The sequence below is a fragment of the Lynx canadensis genome, chromosome B2, assembly GCF_007474595.2.
Source record: "Lynx canadensis isolate LIC74 chromosome B2, mLynCan4.pri.v2, whole genome shotgun sequence".
NCBI lineage: Eukaryota > Metazoa > Chordata > Mammalia > Carnivora > Felidae > Lynx > Lynx canadensis.
In genome coordinates, this window is record NC_044307.1 from 57,772,067 (window position 1) to 57,788,552 (window position 16,486).

Here is a 16,486-nt window from a genome sequence, read left to right on the forward strand (position 1 = left end):
GGGGGGTCTGTGGTATAGGGAGTTAGAGGAGGTTTCCTGAAGTGATGTTTGAACTATAACCAAAAAATTGTGTAGTTTCATGATTCCATTTACATGAAATGTCCAGAATAGACAAATCTAGAGACAGAAAAATTAGATTAATGAAAGTGATTACTGGTTGCTTAGGACTGTGGGAGGATGGGAGTTCAGCGGTGATGGCTAAAAGATATGAGATGACTCTTTGAAATGATCTAAATCTTCTAAAACTGATTGTGGTATGGTATGCAACTGTGAATGTGCTAAAAACTATTGAATTGTATACTTTAAATGGGCTAATTGTGTGATATGTGAATTACATCTCAATAAACCTGTTACCGAAAAAAACAAAACAAAACAAAACAAAACAGATCATGTCATTCCTTGCTTAACAAATTCCCCAGTGGCATCTACTTTTGTTTGTAATACGTTCTAAATTCCCTGCTTTAGCCTACCAGGTTCTTGCCAATCTGTTGGCTTTCTGTCGTGCACCGTATGCTCTATTCACACTAGCCTTTTCTGTTTCTAGAGCATCCCAAATTCATTACTATCACAGTCTTCAATTAACATTTTTGTTCCCTAGAGCTCCTTAGTTGTGACCTCCTTAGTTGTCTATTGTCACACAGTCTTATCCCCTTACTTTCTCTAGTCTCGTGAAATCGGTTTCCCTGGTTCCCCCTTCCAACTTTCCAATATGAGCTCTAAATTCCAACTTGGGATCAGTAAAGTTTTCGACATATTTCTTTTTTAATTTAAACAAATTATGTTTCTTAAGTAATCTGTACACCCAGCATGGGGCTTCGACTCACAACTCCGAGATCAAGAGTTGCACGGTCTAACAACTAAGCCAGCCAGGAGCTCCCCTCCCCTTTTTAAAAGTTTCCTGCATATTTCCATTGATGGGACTACATGAGAGAAGTTTTCTCATAAAGCCTGGATGCTTCTAGCAAATGCTACACTTTCTTGAGGTTCTGTCTCTGTACACATTAAGTTGTTTATAATATTTTGTAACTCTGTTCTTCAGCAATAATTTTAATTCAAACATAAATTATAAACAAGTTATTAGCTTTTGGTGCTATAATTTGAAAAAGTTATAAATGGGCAACCTAGCCTAGGAATGTTAGGACTGGTCCCTTTTGAGTAAAGCCATGACTACATTTAGTCCCATAAGAAAGGTCTCTCAGACCTCATTCCAAGGCAGTCTTGCCTCATGGACCTATGTTCTGTTGTTGCTGTAATTTGCTGAGCTTCCTTTTGAACTTGCTTCTCCACTGATGGAATGAGTGACATAGACTTAGTGCATCTTGGGAAACTGCAAGGTACAGAAATGACTACCACCCCCTTCTTTATCTTGTGCCTGGTGTGTAGAGAGCTGTAAACCTTCCTGTGCTTTTGGGCTATGTACTTACCCTTTTGCCTTCCCACTGTGACCAGGCCTAGTGTAGGCAGCATAAAACTTAATCTTATCTTAATCGCACCTGATGAATCTGGTTCTGTATGTACTCAGAGTACAAATAACAACTCTAGCTACTGGGAGATCAGTTTCTAACTAGTTGAAAGTTATAGTTAACTGCCTCTTAGCAGATACCTTTCACTGTCATTGACTTAACTGAAATTTGATATTCCCTGAGAACCTTATTTGCTCTGCAACCCTCCCAAGTAGAGGCTATATATTTTTCACACCCCTCTTACCTTAAGCTAGGCTTTCCTTTTCTCAACTGCAGCTTCTTCTAGATCATTCATCTCTCTCCCTTCTAGGGAAACAAACAACAACAACAGACTGCTACCATTCTATCCCCCTCCTTGTTGTCATCATCTATCTCTTCCTAGTCTTTTCATGGTGGCTTTAGCTTCTAGCTCAGCCTTCTGCACTCATACCATCATATAATTTTCATGATGTCAGTTTTCATGTGAAGGACTTGTTTAATACACTGAAGTCTCAAATCCTTGACAATCACTTTCACTTCACCTTAACTATTCATTTCTGTAGTCATATCTGAAAACTTGTCATCACCTAAAATTATACGACTTCCAAGAGTCTTGATTTCAGAAATCCTCAATCTAGACACCAGCCTTGCTTTCCAAAACTTTACTTTACTATCCATAGTAACATAATTTTTCTATCTCACTCAGATGCCAAACTGTTGAACCCCACTAGTTTTTCATTATCTATCATCTTCTTCTTGTTTTTATTTCCTGTGTCCCTGGTTTATAGTCCAAGGTCTGTCATTGTTATTATTCCCTAAAAATGATCTACAACTCATTGGTTCTCTCTTCTTCCACTGCACTTGTCTGGCAAAATCTCAACTCTAATTGAATCCAATTGTCCATATTTTCAACGTGTATTGCTAAACAGTAGACTGTTGCTGAGGGAAATCGCACAACTGGGCTAACTGGCTTCATTTTATCATCACAAACTTTAAATGACACCCAACACTACCCAAAACATCTCTTCCATTTTCCTTGGTAAGCTTGCTTTTCTACTCTTATAGACATCAACTTCATTGCTTCTTCTTTCTCCTCAAATATTCCAATATGCCTCCTTTGCTTCCAATCAGTCCTCCATCCTCTCATAACAGCAAACCAACACTTTTTTTAAGTTTATTTATTTATTTTGAGAGAGAGACAGAGAGCGCATGCACCTCGGAGGGCAGAGAGAGGGAGAGAGAGAGAATCTCAAGCAGGCTCTGCACTGACAGTGGGGGTGGGAGGGTGGGTTGGAGGTGGGGTGGGGGTGGAGGCTTGAACTCACAAACCTAGAGATCGTGACCTGAGCTGAAACCAAGAGTCGGTGTCTTAACCGAATGAGCCACCCAGGAGCTCCACCAACCAACACTTTCAACTGTAGCTTTACCCACTCTTCCTTTCTTTAAAATGGGGAGCGTATCCTTATGCCTATATAAGGCCAATCTCCAGAGGTTCAGTGTTAGCACTCAAACCAGCAAACTAACTAAACCCTCATATACACAACTCTCCTTTGAGCAGATCTCTGTTGCCTCCTGCTCTTGCTCCGTTTCTAACTTAACAACAAAGCTTCTCAAATCAGCTGCTATACACTTATCACTGCTTCAATGTCTATTTAGTGATCACTATTGTTTCTTCTTCTATTTCTATGGAGAGAGCTTTAGGGGAAAATCAGCTAGTTTTTAAATATCAGCTTGATACTATTCCTTTGTTTCTTATGTGGCATAGCCATCACAATGAATTATGCATCTTTTATTAGACACTGTGAGTCAAAACTGTTCTCAATTAACCTAAAATAAATTACAGAAAGAAATTTCCAGCAAAGCACACCCTTTGTAGAACATAGTTATGAGAAGAGCAGCAGAAACTGTAGTGCTCAAGAGTGTTCAGTATGATTTGTGCTAATGCACATTGATGAAAGGTTTACATTTCAGTCTACCCAATGTTAGCTCTCAATGTCTTGGTGTGTGCAACAGCACTCAGAACATATGTAAATACATAAATATATCAATATCTATTAATGGGATGCTTTAAATATACTTTAAATATCTTTAAATATGCTTTAAATATCTCTAAAGAAAAACATTTCAGAATCAAGTAACATAAAAATCAGGGCTGTGTGGAACAACATTAACCAGAGAAGACAGACAATAAATGCGCTTACTGCTAGTGATACAGAAATGAAATGGTGTCTTGGTCCTCCAAGAGCTCAAATTCTAGGGGTGTCTGAGTAGCTTAGTGGGTTAAGTGTTGGATTCTTGATTTCAGCTCGGGTCATGATCTCATGGTTCATGAGATGGAACCCTGTATTGGGCTCTATGCTGACAGTGTAGAGCCTGCTTGGGATTCATTCTCTCTCTCTCTCTCTCTCTCTCTCTCTCTCTCTCTGTCTCCTCTCTGTCTCTCTCTGCCCCCTCCCCCTAAATAAATAAATAAACATTTTTAAAAAGCTCAAATTCTAATGGGAAAGACAGCAGCCTCATAAGTCCTATAGCAGAAGTGTGTACAGGATACAAAGAGGAGAGTGAAATATTCTGCTTTGGGAGGGAGACAATTAGGAAAGATTTTATGGAGGAGATATCTGAATAAGAGTTTGCCAGATAAGACTTTCCGGTAGAGGAAGCAGCATGTACAAAGGAATGGAAGCATGAGATTGCACCACAGAATTATGAGGAATTTGGTAGCTGGACTATAAGAAGCAAGAAAAAGATATTGGTGAGTTGAGATGAGATCATGAATGATCTTATAAATCATGCTAAGAAGTTAAACATAGGATTGTATTTATTCAGGGTGGAACTTTGAAAGGTCACAAGCAGAGGAATAATGTTATTGAATTAGCCTTTACCTTTGAGAAAGATTACGTCCTGGCTTGTGGTCAACAGATTGAAGGGAGACAAGATGGGAGATTATTTCCACAATTAAGTACAGAGGAGGGGAGATTCTGGAGATCTCTAGGGGGAAGAATGGATAGGATTTAGCACCAATCTATTCATGTGGTCATTCAAATAACTTAGTCACAACTTCAGAGGAAGTGTTCTAAATATCCAGAAGTTGTAAATAAAGTTTTACATATCCTTTAAAATGCTGCTATAGAGCTACATGATTAACTGGGGGGAATTTTTACTGTATATTGTTGATTTTTTAAAAGCAAACTTAAAGCAGTACATATATTAAAATCCCATTTGGTATACAAATCTTTGCATATTCAAACTTTTTTCTTCCTTTCCTTTCCTTTCCTTTCCTTTCCTTTCCTTTCCTTTCCTTTCCTTTTCTTTTCTTTATTTTTGAGAGAGAGAGAGAGAGAGAGAGGCAGAGAGAGAGGGAGGCAGAATATCTGAAGCAGGTTCTGTGCTGAGACCCTGATGGGGAGCTGGAAATCAAGAACTATGAATGAGATCATGACCTGAGCCAGTCAGTCACTTAACTGACTAAGCCACCCAGGCACCCTCAACTTTTTATTTTCTTAAGATAAATTTCCAGAGGTTGAATTCTAGAGTCAGAGGATTAAAAGGTTAAAATATATATGGGATGAGGTGCAGGTATGTGTGCGCATATATATTATTATATAGAACAAAAGTCTGTAAGATATATACTTAATATGATTATTGAACTTGTAGATTGTTTTCAGTTTTATATTATGAGCATCCTTGTACATAAAATTTTAGAGTCCTGCTCTATTATTTCTTTAGATACAGTCCTAAGAACAGAAATTCTGCATCAAAAAATGTGCATATTTAAAGGCTTTTGATACACCTTACCAATTTTTCTCTAGAAAACTATCAATTTGTATTCTATTCTTAGTGTATGACAGTTTATCCATGCCCACGTCAACACTGAATGATGACTTTTAAAATATTTTACCTATCTGCCTAATGATACATGATATGAAGTTGATAATTTTCTTATACATTTATTAAAGATTTATTTTCTGCTGAAGTCTTTTTTTTTTTTTTTTTTTTTTTGAGAGAGAGAGTATGTGAGTGCACATGAGCAGGGGAGAAGCAGAGAGAGAGGGAGACAGAGGATCAGAAGCAGGTTCTGTGCTGATAGGAGACAGCCCACTGTGGGGCTCAAACTCACAAACAGTGAGATCATGACCTGAGCTGAAGTTGGACACATCAAAAAAATTTTTTTTAATGTTTATTTATTTGCCATGTAGCAAATAATCCTCTTCTTATAGACTTGAGATGGCATCTTTACTATAGACAAAAATTTTATTTTTGTTTATTTTTCTGCTTCTTGACTTTTTTAACAGCTTTGTTGAGATGTAAATTCACATACCACACAATTAACCCATCTAAACTGTGCAATGTAATGGTTTTTGGTATACTCTATTATTAATTTTTTTAAACCATGGTAAAGCATCTATAAAAACAGCCATTTTAACCATGTTTCAATCTACAATTCAGTGACATTAATTACATCCAGAATGTTGCATTATTTCTAAAACCTTTTCATCATCCAAATAGAAATTCTGTAACCATTAAACAGCAAATCCTCATTCCCCCTGTTCCTGGCCTTTCTATTTTGTTAATTTTTCTTTGTCTATTTTTCCTATTTTGTTAATTTTTGTGTATTTTTATTATGATAAATTTATATATTCTTATGCTTAAATTGAATGTCCACATCCCACTCCCGCACATTACTTTTTTTTTTTTAACTTTGCCGACTATATTAGCTTTTCCATTCTCTTAAATTAATTTAATTTAAATTTTTTTTTAATGTTTATTTATTTTTGAGAGAGAGATAGAGCACCAGTGGAGGAGGGACAGAGAGACAGAGAGGGAGAGAGGGAGACACAGAATCTGAAGCAGGCTCCAGGCTCTGAGCTGCTAGCACAGAGTCCCATGCGGGGCTTGAACTCAGGAACCACAAGATCATGACGTGAGTCGGAGTCGGATGCTTAACTAGCTGAGCCACCCAGGTGTCCCCTCTTAGATTAACTTTAATTTGCCAAATTATAAAAGGAATGGCAATACATTCATGGTTATTTTGAGGAGAATCGACATCTTCATTACATTGTTTTTCGCTACCTAGAACATACAATCTTTTTTCAAGATTCTGTTTAAAAAAATAATAGTTTTACTGACATAAAATTTATATACCATACAATTCATCCATTCAAAGTGTACAATTTGATTGTTTTTAGGAGATTCACAGATAGGTGTGACCATTATGACAGTCAATTTTGGGACATTTTCATCACTTTGAAAAGAAACTCTACACCTTTACACATCATCCCTCTATCATCCATCCCTTCACCCCAGTTCTAAGTCCTAATCTACTTTCTGACTATAGATTTGCCTCATCTGAAAATAGGCAAATTTTACTTCATAAAATATATTTTGGGATTTGTTTGCCTATTCTGAAAATAAGGCAAATTTTATTTCATAAAATATATATTTTGGGACTGTATCTTTCAGGTAGCATAACGTTTTCAAGGTCTACCCATGCTATAGAACATTGGTACTTTATTCTTTTTTATTGCCATATCATATACCGTTGTACGGCTATACCACATTTTATCCATTAATCAGTTGATGTACATTTATTTTGTTTCCACCTTTTGCTGTTACGAATTACGCTGCTTTGAACATTCATGTACAATGTTTTGCATGGACATATGTTTTCATATCTCTTCGGTATACGTATAGGAGTGGAGTTACTGGATCATATGGTAGCTCTATGTTTAACAGTTTGAGGAACTGCCAGACTATTTTCTAAAGCAGCTGCATGATTTTACATTCCCACCAGCAGTATATGAGTGTTCTGATTTTCCATAGCCTCACCAATAATTGTTATTTTCTATCTTTTTTATCATAGACATCCTAGTATTTGTACAGTAGTGTCTTATTATGGTTTTGGTTTGTATTTCCCTAATGACTAATTAGGGAACTGAGCCTCTCATTTACTGGCTATTTGTATATCTGCTTTGAAGAAATGTGTATGTAGATCCTTTGCCCCCCTCCCCTGCTTTTTTTAAAGTAAGTTCTATACTTAACGCGGGGCTTGAATTCATGACCCTGAGATCTAGAGTCACATACCCTACCGACTGAACCAGTCAGGTGCCTCATCCTTCACCCTTTTTAAATTGGGTTGTCTTTTATTGTTGAGTTTTAAGTGTTCTTTATATATGTACATTCTGGATACAAGTCCCTCATCAGATAATGTGATTCGCAAACATTTTTTCCCACTTTCTGAGTTGTCATTTCACTTTTCTGATTGTGCCCTTTGACGCACGGAAGTTTTTAACTTGGATGAAATTCAATTTATCTATTTTTTTTTCTTCTGTTGTTTTTACTTTGGTGTCATATCTAATAATCCATTGCCAATTCTGAGATCATAAAGATTTACCCTTATGGTTTCTTTTAGGGGTTCTATAATTTTTACTCTTACATTTAGGTCTTCACTCCATTTTGAGTTAACTTTTGTATATGGTTTGAGGTAAGGGTCCAACTCCATTCTTTTGCATGCATCCATCATCCAGTTGGTCCAGTACATTTGCTGAAGAGACCATTCTTTCTCGTCATTGGATGATATTGGGATCTTTGTTCAAAATTAGTGGACCATGACACATGGGTTTATTTCTGGACTCTCAACTTTATTCCATCGGTTAATAACTCTATCCTATGTCATTAGCACACTATGTTGATTACTGTTGCTTTGTGGGTAAGTTTTAAAACTGGGAAGTGTGTGTCCTCCAACTTTATTCTTCTTTTTCAAGATTATTTTGGTTATTCTAGGTCAGGTTTCTTTTTAAGTAAGGTTTTTCTTTTTCCGTATAGTGAAGAAATGCACAATTTTTTCTTGTTAGGCTGTTTAAGTGCTACATATTTTTGTTGGAATTTGTTTTCCCAACAAATTGTAACCAAGATTGCTGTTTATGGGAAACCTATTAATTTCTTTTAACTGATTTTTGAACAACTGGCCTAGTACTCAGGTAACTCCTTAATGCTAGTAGTCATTTAATTGATTCTGTTTGATATGCAGTTATAGCGTATGCAAATAATAATCATTGTATCTTTTATTTTCTTATATCTATCTTTCATTTCTTCTCTGACCTTTCTGTATCAGCTAATATTGAATAATGGTAGTCATAGTCTCAGTCCTGCTCATCCCTGGCTTGAGTGGGGATGCTTCTAATATTTCACCATTTAGTTTGATGGATTCAGACAGCTATCACTGAGCTGCATCTTAAAAGGATTCAGAAGTGGGGCGCCTGGGTGGCTGAGTCGGTTGAGCCTCGGGCTGGACTCTCGGTTGCAGCTCATGTCAAGATCTCGTGATTTTGTGAGTTTGAGCCCTGTATCGGGCTCTGTGCTGAAAATGAGGAGCCTGCCTGGGATTCTCTCTCTCTCCCTTTCTCTGCCCCTCCCCCACTCATGCTGTCTCTGTCTCTCTCAAAATAAATAAATAAACTTAAAAAAAAAAAGGATTCAGAAGCAATCTAAAAGTGGTGGGAGGGTCTGTAGTGGTGTTTAGGGTCAGTTCAGAAGAGAGCATTCCTGTCAGAGGTAACAGCATGAGCAAAGACTTTAGGTTAAGAGGCAGTATGGATGTGTGTAGGAAACAGAAGTTAGATGTTGCTATGTCATAAATTTAAAAATCAGGGAATCGTGAGAAGAGAAGCTGAAGAGCTGGATAAGGACTAATCCCAAAGTGTCTTAACAGCTATATTAAGAGGTTTGGGTTTTATTCTTTTTATTTTGGAGAACCACGGAAAAAATTCAAGTAAGGAGGGGACATTGTCACCGAGAGACCCTTTCACAAACACTTTCTTTGTTAAAAGAATTTTGAAGGGCTCCTGGGGGACTCAGTCTGTTAAGCATCCGACTCTTGATTTCTGCTTAGGTCATGATCTCATGGTTTGTGAGTTCAAGCCCTGTGTTGGGCTCTGCACTGACAGTGTGGAGACTGTTTGGGACTCTCTCTCTCCTCTCTTTCTGTCCCTCCCCTGCTCGTGCTTTCTCTCAAAATAAATAAGCATTAAAAAAATAAAAGAATTTTGATTATTTCATTGATGCAATATGTCCAACCAGATAATGAAAGATTTGTAGCTCCAGAACCACACAGATTCTCTAGAACTTTCTTGTCCTTGAGGGCATCCACTGTCAGAAATGCCTGGTCTCCACTCCAGGCCAGGTAAAGCATGAATACATGTCCTCTGTGCCCACCAGTGTCAAAGCACTGAATGACAGACTTGCTCCTTCCCTGTACCTTATAGTTGCTAAAGTCTGCATAGGTACTTTTATGCCCTGTGCAGACCAGGTACATGGAAAACTTTTATTTTATTGTTTGACCCAGCCCCTCTAGGCACCCCCTGATCTCTGGTACGTTGTGCAAATTATTTACCCTGGATCAGGACATGCCCTTAGTTGGGAGCTATCTTTCTGGGGAAAGTAGGTAAAAAAAACTGTGTGGGAAGGGAGCAAGCCTGACATAAGGAACAAGGTGTTCTGGGTTAAGCCTCTAAATTTCACAATGGTCTTAGTAAAATGAATTCAGAATATTTTGATTCTACTGCTTTGATGTCATGTTTAAGAATAAAACCATTTATATCTATTCAAACTAACATGAAAGTGTGTCTGTGTATATAAAAAGTGTTTTCCAGAAAAAAAGACATTAAGTATATTTGATATTTTTATTGATTTTCTATTTGCTGCAGTTAACATCCCACTTTTTTCATCTTTACTCCAGTGAACTGATACTGTAGGAACCAATGTTTCCATGATGACAAGCATTGTTCATATCATACTTAACTTCTATACCAGCACTGTGAGCTGTCTTCCATGGCCCCACTCTCTGCCAGGCTCAATTTTCTTGAGTAAAGTTTTGCAACATCCAAATTTTGTCAATTTTTAATTTTCCACATGTTTTGTTTTGTTTTGGTTTGGTTTTGGTCAATTTACAATCCTATTGGTCAGTATTTGCCATTGTTAGTTGTCTTGTCTTGTTTTCTACCAAATTTAATTTTCCCGAGTTAATTTGGAGTTTTTTTTTTTTTTTTTTTCAACGTTTATTTATTTTTGGGACAGAGAGAGACAGAGCATGAACGGGGGAGGGGCAGAGAGAGAGGGAGACACAGAATCGGAACCAGGCTCCAGGCTCTGAGCCATCAGCCCAGAGCCCGACGCGGGGCTCGAACTCACGGACCGCGAGATCGTGACCTGGCTGAAGTCGGACGCTTAACCGACTGCGCCACCCAGGCGCCCCTAATTTGGAGTTTTTAATGCTATCAATACAATCTGATTTTCCAATAGGTCTTTTAACTAAAACAATGTCCTGCATGCTGTGAGAGCCATTCTCAGTATTATTATGATGGTTCTTTCTTCTAGTAATCTTTTTATAGACTGGATAAAAGACAGATTGTGTTTATATCTGGAAACAAAAAGAAAAGATCATTAATGAACAAATGTGAACTGGGTTCTTGCCTGGTTCAAAATAATATGGTCAAAATTCACGCTTTGTGGTAAGCTTGTTGGCTTTTTTAGGATTAGAAATCTGTTTTGTAAATGTGACAAGCTTACCATTCCTGTACTTTTTCTTTTCTTTTTAATATTTATTTATTTTTGAGAAAGTATGCATGCAAGTGGGGGAGGAGCAGAGAGCAAGAGGGGGACAGAGGATCTGAAGCCAGCTCCACGAAAACAGCAGAGAGCGCCATGCAGGGCTTGAACTTGCAAACCACAATATCATGACCTGAGCCAAAGTTGGACATTCAACCAACTGAGCCACCCAGGCGCACCTGCTATAGTTTCTTTTAACCTTCATTGTGTTTTTTTCACAAATTTACTAAAATTTCTTTAAGAAGATAAGTTTTCCCCAGGTCTTCCAAGGGAATTTTCCAGATAATGATTTTCTATTTGAGCTCTACTATATTAAATCCCTTAGGATTGGATTTTGTTTATAATCTTATTCTTTCCTAATGCCTTTTTCAAATTTCACATTGAGGTCCAGAAGAAGAGTAAAAATAAAGTTAAGGTTTATTTTAGCAATTCATCCCAGACATTCCAAGTGAGAAAAAAATTTTGATTACTCATTTCTATTTCCCTTTCTCAAAACAAAACAACAACACAAAAAAAAGAGATTACAAAACCAAGTTTTGAGGGATCAATGAGTCAAGGCAGGGGATGGAATTCTAGGATTCCAGTAGAATTGGAACAATCTAAACTTCCTTTGTGGAAGAGCATTGGGTATTGGGAGTGCTCAAAATACCGGAAGACTGGAGAGAGTAAAGAACAGCTCATCACCACATGCCTGTAAGCTATTATTCTACTCTGCACAAATCTTACAATGTGGCCTAGGTTGGCATGAAGCTTAAATCAACAAGTAAAGGTTTCTGAAGAGCACAGCAGGTGCTGGCTATCATTCTTTAGTGGGTACTGTAATGTTCCTTGCCAAGAGAAGGCACAATCCCTGTCCTCAAAGGGGCTTGTTTTGGTTGGAGTGATGACTAACAACATTACCTCACAATGTTTATTAAGGGCTGAGAGATAGAAGTCAGCACAGGCTGCTGTGGAAACATTAATCAAGACCAGTGGAGTTCAAAGGTTTTGGCCTCAGAACCTATATATATTCTTAAAAATTACTGAGGGACTTCTAAGAGCTTTTGTTTATGTGGGTTAGTTATTTACTATCGTAGGAGTTAAACCTAAAAATAATAAAACACAAAATAACAAAATTCATTATATGTTATCATAAATAACTTATTATGAATTTTTTCCCAACAAAATTTAATGAGAAGAGTGGCATCGCTTTAAATTTTTGCACATTTCTTCAATGTCTGGCTTAATAGGTGGCTGGATTCTCATGTCTCCTTCTGCATTTAATCAGCTGCTACATGTTTTGGTTGAAGGAGATGAAGAAAATTTGTTAAAGAATTGACGCTCCTCTGAAAGGTCTAGGGAACCCTTCAGAGGATCCTCTTGCCATATTTTGGAAACTGTTGACTTCGACCAGGAATGATTCTTGTAGGCAACTTGAGTCCTGAAAAAGACCATCTATTTACAGAAAAGGCGAGAACAGAGGTGGTTAATAATGGGGCTGTTGTGTATAGCCAGCCGGGATTCTTGGGCAAGGGGCTCATGTACTGCCCTGTAGCCTACCATTCTTGAAAGCACACCCAATTAATGAAACGTATTGGGGCGGGGGGGGGCAGATTTGACTATCAATATTGCACTATGAAGCCTTAGTGCTCATTACAATCGAGAAAAATCGATCTGTGCCTCACCCCGCGAGCGAGGTGATAGCTCAAGGCCCTCAGGCGTGCCGCGCCCTGACAAGACTGGGAGCGGCGCGGAAGCGCAGCAGAGTGCTATAGCCCGGGCCCCGCGGAGGCGCGGCACTGGAGAGCCCACATTGCGCAGGCGCAGCGTGCAGGCCGCGGCCCCCGGAACGGTAAACAGTGGGGTCACGTGACGCGGCCCGGCTCCTGCCCCCGCGCCGCCGCCGCACGCCGATGGCTGCGGGGTCTCGCGCCGCCGCACGGTCCCCACGAGGCGAGCGACCCTCGGGCCCTGGGCGGCGGCGGCTGCTACGAGGATAAAAAGGGCGGCGCGGAAGCCAGGCTAGTGTCGTCAGCAGCAGCCGCTCGGCCCTGTGAGCAAAAGAGGCTGTGGCAGCGACGCCGACGTCCTGCGCGTACCCCCTCTCCTCGGCACCCACCGGGCCCCCTCCTCCTCGGCGGCGGCGGCGGCGGCGGCAGCGGCCACCATCTTCCTCTTGCTGCCAGTGGTAGCGCTCGTCTGGCGGAGCTGGGTGAGTTGCGGCTCTGGCCGCGGCCAGGGAGACGGGCAATTCTCCCCTCCCCCATCCCTTTCCACACGCACAGCGCCTCCGCGGGCCTCCCCGCCCCTCCCGCGGCGGACACTCCGCGCCTTTCTCCCGCGCAGCCGGGAAACCTCTCCGGCCTCTTGCGCAACGTCCCCGGCCTGCCCGGGCCGTGCCTCTGTCGCCCGGGACCGTTTGGATCGCGGGGTGGGAGGGAGCCGCGGCGGCGAGGTGGCCAGGCGGAGGGTCTGGACCGCGGCCTCTCCCCGGCTTCTGCTCCCGGGCCTTCCGCGGTGAGTGTGCCCTACTGCCGCCGTCGCGCGGGCGCGCAGGCCCGGAGGCACCGCGGGCGCTGCCAGGAAGGCCCGGCCCGCAGGCCCCCGGACCTGGCCCTTCGTACCTCTTCCCTCCAAGGGAGCGAGCTCGGCATCGAGCTTTGGGCCCTGCCGCGAGGCTGAACCCTGTCCCAGCTTTTGGAGAGGGGGGAGTTGGCGCTCTATCCATCCTCCTGCTACCGCGCGCTTTTGTGCTCGGGACCCAAACTGTCGACTCCTTTTGCTTAGTTTGAAAAAGGAAGCCTAGAATGTGGCTTTCGGAATAATATGAGTAATTTAATGAACCACTTGTCGATTCGTGCGTGTTAATGGTGCTAAATAACTGATCACCTGACACGGGGAGGGGGGCAGGGAGGAGGGAGAAAGGGAGAGAATGTTAGTACCGCGCATAGTCCTGTTTCCCCCTTCTTTCCCCCAGCAATGTGTTGCCGGGTCCGATGACCTTTTCCCATCTTTGGATTTTTAAATGCCATTTTCTAGAGACTGTGATTCGAGGTAGTTTGAATGCATGATTATTGGTGCTATTCAGGAATCATTTGCAGATTATGATCATGGATAATCATTAATGTTAGTGGTAACAGCGCTTTGATATCTACCTTTACTAATCTTCATTACATGTAGAAATACTTAATTTAAAATGAGACATTGGTTATTGAGCCTTTCCCAAATACTACCTTATTTTAAGCAAAAAAAAAAAAAAAAAAAGATACAGTAAACTATTTAGGGAGTACTTAGTACATTGTTCTACTTAGTTACGATTTGGGGGTCGATTTTTGTTTTCCTTTTTACAAAACTGGTTGTTTGAGATCTTGCAAAACTACGCCTTCTTTACTCATTCATTTTCTACCATTTTTTGATTCTTGAATGAAGTGTTTGGGATTGTGAAAATGTTTTTAGATGTGTTTGTGGTAAAGAGACACGAGTCAAAAGAACCAAGAAGTCTTTGCAGGATTCTTCTGTTTTTGAATTTGTATCCTCATTCCAGAGCTCAAGAGGTGTTGTGTAAAGATTATTTCGAATAGTAGTTTTTGCTACCACTCGACCTTTTTATTACTATTATTTTCTATCCAGTTCTTCTGTTTATTTGCCCTATATTACGATAATGAATTTTTCCTCCATCATCATTATACCTATTACTATTTTAAAATACATACTCCATTTCCCCATGATAGTAACATAATTTCAGAGAAGACTTAGGAGCTATTATTGGTCTGATTGAGCCATACACAGTTCAATTAGTAACAGAAAGACTTCTCAACTGAACTGGGCTGCTTTTTAAATATGCAGAATTACAACCATAGATTTTAAGCTTTATTTGATAGCTGTACTGTTAATTTGTCAAAAGGATAACAAGAGTTAGTTGATGGGACCAGTTTTCCCTTGTTCCTTGCATGCTTTATAGGTCCGTTTATTGAAGAGCATGAAAACGTGATATACTGCTTTTGCATCCTTCGGGCAGGGCAGTGAACTTCCTTGTCTGTCACATTGAGTTAGTTATGCATTCTATGCTGTTGGGATGGACTTCACATAACTTTAGTTGATCCTTTGGTATACTCATCTGTTGCATGTTCAAATAAGTCAGATCTAAGAGAAGCAGTCTGTGTAAATGTAGGTGAAAGTTAGCATTAATTAAATGCAAATTTCAGGATAGAAAAGTGGAAAGGAAGTTGTCTCTATGTTCAAATCGTTTAAAACCATAGCATTAAAATTTAAATTGTATTCAGATTGGAATTAGTTAAGAAAGGTTGATAATCTTGGATTTATGTAATAGCTTATTAATAAAACTCTGTTGTTAAAAGTTGGAAGGCAACAAGGTGACAGTTGGATTACTGCAAAATTATCCTGAGTTTAGATTTTCACATAATATGTATTATACTTGGAAAAAACTGGTGAATGTAAATTATGCATACAATTCTTTTTTTTTTTTTTTTTTTTTTTTTTTAGTACTGAAACATAATGGTTATCTTCCTTGGTAACAAGGCGTTGCCTGTTTAATACATTTTGCTTTCTTAAATGTGCACTTTTTTGTTTTTGACACAGATATCTCATGAAATCCTTTTTACTTAATTTTTGTTTGGAGATAAGGTCTTTTCTCCTCTTTAATGAGATAATGAGCTTCATTGATCAGTATCTCAGGTTTGTGGATTACCCGTAACTACTTCACAGTGTCAGGAACTATTAGGGTTCTTGGAGTGCAGATTTCTATTTTCTTTCATCCACATTTCAGGAAATCTTTCTGACGAGGGCTGTTGGATTTCTTTCTTTTGTGGAGCAGTACATTTTGGGCTCTGTTTCTCTTATTTTTTCTTGGAGCACCTCCGAGAATCCTGGAGTATGTTTTCAGAAGGATAGACATTTTATTTTTTAACTACAAAAATGACTTGGCAAATTGTTAGACACTTACAGTATAGTTGCATGTTTGAGAAAGATACTCCCTTTTATTTGCTGCTCTTTGAATACTGGGAAAAGATATTGAGGGTATTGGTTTGATTCAAAATATGTGAGACCCAGGGGCTGTTTTTACCCACAAGAAACATAGTCTAGGTTGAGAAACAAGATTCAAAGACTCAAGATGTTAAATCATTATATTAAAGTGAAAAGATGATATTTCAAGAATTACAAAAGGCATTGTGTGAGAAATTGCCAAATGTGTAGACCGGACACTTACTCCTATGCATTGTGTGTTAATTTATATCATTAAAACAATTTTTTTTTAATGTTTATTTTTGAGAGAGGGAGTGCAAGCATGCATGGGGAAGGGGCAGAGGGAGGGAGACACAGAGTCTGAAGCAGGTTCCAGGCTCTGAGCTGTCAGCACAGAGCCTAATGCGGGGCTCGAACTCAAGAACTACAAGATTATGACCTGAGCTGAAGCTGAAAGTTTAACCAACTGAGCTACCCAG

General features: G+C 39.6%; 1 protein-coding gene across 2 annotated transcripts in view; it reads left to right on the forward strand.

Moving 5' to 3' along the window:
• Positions 1-12,938: 12,938 nt before the first annotated feature.
• The window catches only part of PHF3 (PHD finger protein 3), an 82,738-nt gene continuing 79,190 nt past the window's right edge, over positions 12,939-16,486 (forward strand). Inside the window, exon 1 of one of the 2 annotated variants that reach the window (XM_030315773.1) lies at positions 12,939-13,236. The gene's annotated coding sequence lies outside the window, so the exon portion shown is untranslated. The remainder of the gene's footprint in view (positions 13,237-16,486) is intronic. The other variant, XM_030315774.1, reaches the window with a different exon arrangement.